Source organism: Carlito syrichta, unplaced genomic scaffold (genome assembly GCF_000164805.1).
Source record: "Carlito syrichta isolate Samal-C Ts95f unplaced genomic scaffold, Tarsius_syrichta-2.0.1 Scaffold303645, whole genome shotgun sequence".
Taxonomy (NCBI): domain Eukaryota; kingdom Metazoa; phylum Chordata; class Mammalia; order Primates; family Tarsiidae; genus Carlito; species Carlito syrichta.
Window position 1 is genome coordinate 357,083 of NW_007247741.1, and position 9,228 is coordinate 366,310.

Genomic DNA, 9,228 nt, shown 5'->3' on the forward strand with positions numbered 1-9,228 from the left:
AAAGGTACAGGAACGTGGGTGTGAGGGTGATTACAGGAAGGTTATATAAGGGGATTATTCCTAGGTTAATATGGAAGATCTATTACAAAATGGAGTTGCTTATGTCAAGCTAGCTATTACAGATTATTATAGGTTTTTCAGATTAGATATTTTATATTTCATTCATTTCATTCCTCCCTTCTACTAGATCATGAGTCAGTGCTTTGACTCATTAGTCAGAAGAATATGAAGTATATTATTATACTGGGGTTTTATATTAATAAGTTTTACAGAACTGATTCATTGTTTGACAAGACAAAGAATTTAATGTATTATGCAGGGCCCTATGAGCAAACCAAGAAGGAGAAGTACGAGGGGTTTAAGTAGACCAGTAACCAGAGTTGTTAACCATGGGTTTCAACTGAATAAGGATTGGAACCAGGATTTATGATGTTTTCTCTTTTTTTGGTCATTTATCTAAATTTTCTTGGATTTTTTCAAGAGTATTTTTAGATACCCTGGATTTGTTAGCATAAAAGTAACAAGCTTCTCTAAGGGCTACATAGAGTCCACCTTGGGATAGAAAAAGTAAGTTTAGGCCTTTACAATTTTGAAGGACAACTTCAGCCAAGGATTTCACCTGGCTGTGAAGGTGGTCCATGGCAAACTGCAGATTCCCAGGTTGCCATTAGTTTCCTAGGCGAGGTTAGGTAAACCCAGTTCTCCATGGACCAATATGGCAGTGTAAGTTGCAGCTGTTCCTAAGGCAGGTACTACCATTGGAACAGTGCATTTTGAATGCGGAGTTGGAAGACCAAGGGGGTTGAGCAGAAGACTTTCTTCAGGACCACTATAAGCATAAAATTGAGGCAGTACATGAACAGTAATATAAAAGGTAGGCTGATTAATTAACCTTTTGCTAGTAGCAAATTTTGTAAGGCCTGTAGAACTTGCTAACCATGTGTTGGCAGGGGCCATGTAGGCCATGGATTCGACCTTGGTTAGGGTGAGGGATAAGTCACAAATATTAGAGAACAGAGAAGTTGTTAGATTGAAACCTGGAGTTACAAGGCAGGAGGCTTTACTAGTTACATTACCTAGAGTAATGTGAACCATTTCTAGAGTGCAGTTAGTCCTTCATATGATAGGAGTTTCAACTCCTAGGCCCGCATAGTAAGGGGGTTTTGACTTTAAGCAAAGCCAGCAATCTGAGGCCAACTGAGGCATAGTAACATTAAGCAGATGGTGCATATTAGTTAACATAGGAAAAAGACTTGGGGGTTGACAGGCCAGTTTTGGAAGTGATTGAGATGAACTCAGGAGCTGTTGAGGTGAACCTGGGGTAGTGGCTTGACTGGTACAAGGCAGAATCTGGTAACCAAACAAAGGATTTTTCAGTTCTGCCAACAGCCCTGTTGGTTTGGCCGTGGCTTTGTAGGTAAATGTGTTATTAGGCCTCCCACTATAATTTGCAATGGTGACGCATATCCAGTCAGGGCAAAAGAAGTTGTTTTTCCAATTGCAACTGTGGTCAATGGGATTACTGGGGCAGAGATAAAAGTCTACATTCCTTACATGATTGGGGGTTACCCAGTGTGTACATGATTCAGTATAGTAAGGATTTTGTTTACTGTACAATTTTCCAGATAGATTTTTTTCTTATTTGTAGCAGATCAGAAAGGTTTACCTTAAACTGGACTGGAGGTGAACTGTGGGTCCAATTTTGGATAGTTAGGACCTCTCCTGTTGTGAAAGATATTAGGGAGAAAGAGCACAGAGTGTCTTTAGACTTTCCAAGTAAAATAAATCAAGTTAAACTTATTGTGAACATAGCATTATTAACAGGGAATTTTTGCTACATTTCCAATCTGCAAGAGTTACAGTAAGCAGTCCTATACCAAAACCTAAAACAAATGGGATTACAAAAACAAGAGGTAAAGGATGAGTGCAATTCATTTAAAATGAAATTAGCTACCAGTCTGTTTGATTCTCATGGTTTAGATGTACATTGAAAGGTGACTTTGAGAGGGCTTTCGGAATCCTTGGTTGCAATCCAGTTGGCTGAATGGTAGCTGTTTTCCCTCTTTGAATGAGGGAGTGGATATTTGAGATCCCTTGCCACCACAGCACAGTCAATGACACAAACTGGTGGAGTTAGGTTAGTTTCCCTGGTCCTTTTGACTCAGGTTGGTGAATTCAGGCTGGTATTCCATTGACCTTGATTGCAGTTGGAGTGGTGAGGATGATGAGAAATGGTCCCTTTCAGGTAGGAGTTAGTCCTTCTTTCTGGAAATTTTTGACAAAAAACAGGTCTACAGGCTGGCATGGATGACAAGGCGAGGAGGATGGAATGGGCAAGACAGCATGGACACTGGAGTGTACAGTTTCCTGAACCTGTTGCAGAGACTGGAAATACTTTAACAGAGACTGATTGGTAATTTTTTTAAGGGAGGGGTACACCGTAATGGGTTAATATGGGTTATACTTGAGAATTTGGGGGGTTTTTTTAAGACAAAATTGGTAAAGTTATTTTTACCTAGAGTATGTGTTTTTCTAGGACACAACCTTTACTTTTATTATTGTGGTAGGATATAGGAGTAAAATGAAAAATGGCTTCTTGCTTTTGGTCTGTCCTTTTATTTCCCATTTTTACTCTTGGAAATATTTTTATGATTATGATTTTTTGGGAACCAGAGCAAAGATCAATCTTCTGTAACCTCTTCCTGCTGAGGTGGGTTGTAGAGATATCCCCCACATATTCATTTCCAAGGTCACGTATAGGAAACAGTGGGACTTTAACCGAATATTATTTGAACTTAATAAAATACCAAGCGAGAATACAGACAAAAATTATGAGGCAAACAATGATAAAAAAAAGGCCATTGTCCCAGAAACAATGCTGGAAAAGTAAAAGCAATTTCGTCTAAAACCTTTAATTTATCAATGTAAGTTGAAATATTTTTTGTAAATTATTTATAGCAGTACTTTAATAAGGAAATACTGTCCCTTTATTTAAAAAAAACAGTTATTTTATTGTAGAACAAAAATGTATCATATACACATATTAATATGCTGTTTATAAGTAATTTAATTCATTTTTTTAAAGTTAGTATGGCAGTTGCTGCTAGGGTCCAAAGGCAAAATGGCTATGCTTTTGTTGAATTGTCTAATTGCTTAGATGAGTATGTTACTGCCTTTAAATCTGGATTGTACTTTTGTCCTCGGGCTGGACCATACTTTTGTCCTAGCAACCCCAAAGCTATTTTTTCCCCTCTGATGTGTGGAGGGTAATTTTTTTTAAAAAAAATAAAGTTATGTGCTTTCAACATGGATGGCCAAGACTAAAAGACTGGCACTTGTGTTAAATTAAAAATTAATTTGGGTTCCAGCACCCTGGTTTACCTGGGGGTTTGTTGGGGTGATGGTGAGTCAGTGCCAGGAGGTTTAGCAGGTTTGCAAGTCTTTATAGGTGGCCATTATTTGTGAGCCAAGTGTTCTCTCCTCTCTTCAGAAGAGAGTGCACCTGCTTCCCAATGGTTTATTGACCTGTATAGTGGACATGGTCCAGGAGGTTAGGCCTCTTTGGGACAACTATATTTCTAGTGTCCCCACAGGCTGTACCCAGGAGCAATGGACACCGTCTCCTTAGGTTTGTTTTTACCAGGTCTTTGATGGGCACTTGGAGTTTCGGTTGCTAATTGCAACTGCCAATTGGGGTGCCTCTTTGACCTTCTGGTTCTGCTGCCTTCCATCCTGACACTGTTTTGTTTTGGTTAAAAAAACTTAAAAGCTCTTTTTTTTTTTAGGTTATACATATGAAACTTTTTAACCATTTCTTTGCTTGTGACAGTCTGATGCAAAGCCCTTTAGAGTGAACAGACCACATGGATGTGTAATGATCTGTCCCTACTAATTTATAATTATGAACAGGCAAAGTTGTTAAGAACCTTTAAAAATTACTAAATTTTAGTTTCAGTTGCAAGGCACAAATTGTCCACACCTTATAACTAGAACTACAGTGCTGCAACTTGGTGAGAGTGATCAGTTCTCACTTTTACTGTGCTCATATAGAGTACCCAGTACCTTATTTATCTGGCAGAGGTACTAGGTGTAGGCTAGTTTTTAAACCTTATCATGTTATGGAAGGTGTTTAGCATTTAAAGTTTTACCTGTTTTATAAGAGGGTGTTAATTAGGCACAACAGGTGATTTATTCTTTTGTTTATAAAATACAACTTATCAAGTCTGATATAACATGATTTCTGCCTTTATATATCCCCAAATGGTGGTGTTATTTAACATTAATGTCTTGACATGTGGTAAAGTTGTAAATAAAATGTATTAAAGCACTTGCAAGTTTAGGTGGAAAAACAAGTTAAAATTACAGTTAACTGTTAGCAATTACAAATGTCTGTTAGCAAATTTGCACTGTTTTTTAAGTCATAACAGCAGTTAGAACAGGAGAAAAAAATTATAACTTATTTGATTATTTACCAAGATTTTTTCCTTTATAAATTCCCCTTTGTGATTCTTATCTTGATTTTTATATGCCATTGATGATGATATGCTTGGACTCTGTTGTCCTTATATTTTTTTCATATTATAACTCCTTTTTTAAAAATTGAAAGTAACTCAGACACTTAATGGACCTTTAAAATAATTTTGAGATTTTTAAAATTACATGAAAAGTTTATCCATAAGCATTGTTTTATTCATTTTTTTTAATGTATAGCAGCTTGCTTAATTACTTATGAAAACCATTTCCTGACCAATCAGTTTTTAGCATTTTACTGATAATTCAGAAGGTTTAGTGGTTTGGAACCAACAATTTCAAATTAGTTATACATATAACAAAGCACTTATATAAATAGAGATTATCCTGGTCTTGGCTAGGCTTGTAATTTTATAACATTTGACTAAATGTATGTGGACAGTTTTAAAGATATAGTTTTTATATTATTATTAATTATTAAAATAATATGCATTTTATGAATATTTATTTACTTGAAAGCCAATTTGGTAGCATGCTGGACAAAACATATAACATATAACATGTATACATGCAAGCATAATTAAACAAATCTAGATTTAAAAACCTTTACCTTTAAGTTTTAGTCATGAAACAGTAATAAATTTATTATTATTATTTTTTAAATGTACAAATTTAAATTATATTTCTGACAAAATTGGAACCAGCTTGCATGGCTAAACTTTGTCCCAATAAGCAGTGTAATAATAATTGTGTAGGTTTAAATGATGTTTATATTTTTAGTTAGAAATGACTGAACTGTATAAGCAATACCAATGGAAAAGGAAGAAAGAAAGACAAAAACAAACTTAGAGAAAACTAAAAAAAAAAATCAAATTAGAGCTCTGAAACCAGAAAACAGAATTATGGCAATAAACAGAACAAACAAAAAAAAATTAACCCAAGTAACATGAACATTCAGAGGCCCTGCTGAGGATCACTTAACATTAACAATTGATTTTGCAGAGGATCTGAAGCTTCCCCTTTGAGAGATGTACTCCTTAATTCTCTGCAAACCTGACAGAGAAGTTTCTTAACATACAGTCCAGAAGATTTGTAGGCTTGGGAGCCTTAGACTCCATATTGTTAAAAACCAGTAAATCACAGGAGGCACCTGGTGAGAAGCAGACCTCCAATTACAAAGAGATAAGCAAAGGCTAATGAAAATTTATAGCCTAAATGTCAATCTCGAGGTATAGCAGAAGCAAGCCCTATAGCAAAGAGCACACCAAGGATGCAAAGAATAGAAATGGGCCAAAGTTATAAGCAATCAGAAGTCAAAGCTGTTACCCAAACAGAAACCAAATACTAAATTGAGATACTGCAAACAGAAACCAGTTACTAAACTGAAACACTGTTCTACCAACATCTTGGGTCAACAAACAGAGTCTAAGGAGTGGCCTCATCAGGCTCCATCCTCCTTAAAAGAGTTGTGGTCACATACAGATTAAACAGATTCTTACCTCCTAGGAGAATGCAGATGGATTCAGGAATTTTTGAGACAGGAGGAAATCAGCAGTCTCTCCTTCTCCCTCTGAGCCAGATGAGAGGCTATGGGACCCTGGAATGACTCAGGGGACACCTCCCCTATAACTCCTTCACCGAACTGGAGAGAGCTAGAGTGAGGTTGCCTCCCAAGGTTGGCAACAAATCTCACTGGAGCCTCCAAATGTAATAGCTGGATTGCGAGAAATGGCACCAAAAAGCAGAGAAGGTCAGATTATTAGTCCTTTATTGACTCCGATGATTGAGAGTGGACTAGTGTCCCAAATAACTCTCAGTCCCAAAGAGTGAGTAGTGGGTGTTTAAAGGTAAACATTACATAAGCTGTACAGTTTGATTGATATTTCTTGGCAAACCATATGATTAGTAAGGGGTATGGATGATTACAGAATTTATGCAACTAGGAAGTTACCAACCACCAAAAGGTACAGGAATGTGGGTGTGTGGAATGATTACAGGAAGGTTACATAAGGGGATTTTTCCTAGGTTAACATGGAAGATCTGCTACAAAATGGAGTTACTTATGTCAAGCTAGCTATTACAGGTTATTATAGGTTTTTCAGATTAGATATTTCATATTTCATTTCAATTACACTTATGAAATAAAAAATATTCTGAACTCTTCCCAAGACATAGTGAACATAAACACATCATTATTAACAGATCGATAACCTCAAATGCACAGTTTCCATACCAAAATACATAGAGCAATTGCTTTAGATTCATTGGATAAAATAATAGTCCATGAATCCAAGTTGATGTAAACAGAAAAATAAAAAGTTAAAGAAAAAATGAGAGCTCTTCATTACTTTTGTAAGCTAACACTATATCTATATAGATACCTTTATGTAGATAGATAAAGATGAACTTAGAAAGTAAACAAAGGCTGCAGATAGTAATGCGTGAGTATCAGAATATTTACATAATTTTGAAGTACTTCTTTATTTTTTTTAAATAAATCTCAAAGTAAAAAAGTAGAAACTTTTTATTGGGGTAATCTCATAGATTCCACCGTAAGAATGTGACCAACTTTAGCATTGCTAGTATTGAGACTAACCAGTTTCATATTTCTCTTGATTTTATTTACTGAAAACAAAACAAAAAAAAATTGCTTCCTGAGCTTTTTCACCAGGAATGTTTAAAGTGAATCTAATCATGAAAAATATCAGATAAATCCAGATTGAGCAGCATTCTACAAAATAAGTGACCTTATTCCTCAAAATAATATCAAGATCAGGGAATACAAAGAAAGATTGTAGAACTGAGCTAGGTTGCTGGAGAGACATGACAAGCAAATGTCATTATAGCTCATGTAATTTTGATAAAGATGATCTGCAATGAAATTTACTCCAATATAAAAGAAAAATATTTCTAAATATTATCCTAAATATTATCAAAGTTATGAAAGTGGTGTTTGTTTTGATGTAGACGAAATAAGCATTCCCTTCTTTCTATGAGAAGCAAAAAGATAAATTATTTAATAAGAGAATAAAATTGTCATTTCTTTGGCTGATAATGGCTAGAAACAGTGAAAGAAAAAGAAGAAAGAATGTGAACATATGGAAGAAGATAGAGACAGTAAAGGAAAAAGAATATAAGCAATTATAGTGAAGGAAATAAAAGTTATCTAGAAATATTCAGTGTTATGTATCCAGAGACAGATAAGGTAATAATTATATTATGATATAAAACATAGTTTTAAACAATGGGGAAAATGAAATAGTTACATTGCAAAAGATGACTCATTAGGAATCAAAACATTTAAAATGTTCAAAGGTAAAGAAACTTTGAGAAAAAAGTGAATGTTTTATGAGAAGCATGCCAATGTGTAGGGCTCAGACACATTTTTCTGATAAGAGATTTTTGTTGTAAGAAATTTTTCAATGTCACTGCCATGTTAGTTGTATTAAAGAAAAAAAGGGGGAGAATGAAAGAATGTAGCATGAGTTTTACTTTGCAATAAAATTGTTTTAGGATTCTTTTAACTAGAAATTAAACAAAACAGAAAAAAATGGCATTTTCTAAAAATAAATACAAACTAATTATGAATCATCTGTCATGTAAAAGTTAAAACTACTTAGCATAGTTACTTTTTTTCATTTTGAAAAAAGTATAAATTCACCACACATACCTTTCACCTAATTTTCCCCAATAATTACATTTTACATAACTCTAGTACAATACCATAACTAGGAACTTACCATATGTACACTATGTGTACATACTTGTATGTCCCGATTATTTTAATATAAAATCCAGTGATATTAATATTGAAAACTTCATATTCTTCAGGCTTACTATGGAAGCTCCAAATATGTTTAAATAGTGCATAATATTCACTAAGTATATACAAAAGAATTAACAAAATTGCCATAATTTATTGTTTCTTTAATTTTAAATATTTACACATAGCCAAATATACACTAAACATCATTTAGATGATACAGATGCAGTTGTTTGCTAAAGACAAATATTCCTGCTTACAAATATATGTGTGTATGTGTATATGTGTGTATTTGTGTATGAAAGAAAAGGCTTCACTCAACAGATGACTTTACATGAAGACCTAAAATAACTCAGAGAACTAGACATGTGATTTTGGTTTTTTGTTTTTTAATATATCAGGCAGAAAAAAATATATCGATTTCCAGGTCCTGAGGCCTGGGCACTCTAAGTTTGTTAGAAGAGCAACAGTCATGCTTTTGTGGCTGTAGTGGAAGAACAATAGATAAATTAACAGAGATTAATGTAATGTAGTTCTTTTCATTCACAGCAAGGATTCTGGCTTTGATTCTACATGAAGTAAAAATCAGAAGGTTCCAAGCTGAGAAGTGATTTCAGATGATATGTTTTAACAGAATCATCTTTGACACCATATTAAGAATTACATAAAAATGTATCAAGGGTAGAAACAGGAAGATAAGTTAGAAGTTTATTTCGATAACCTAGAGCAGCTAGGATGGTGACATGAAGCAGGATGGTAGTAATCCATTGGGTGAGAATGTGGAATCCTAGATATATAGTGAAGGTTGAGCAAAAATTGTTTACTGATGGAACAGATACAGGATATGGGAAAGAGTCAAGTTAAGGATGATTCCAATGTTTTTGCCCTGAAACCTTGAGGTGTTGTGGTGAATCATCCCCCCCACCGATTACATAAGAAAAACTGAGAGGGTACGTGAAGGAGGGGCGGTTTGAGGGAGAACATCAGGATCTTAG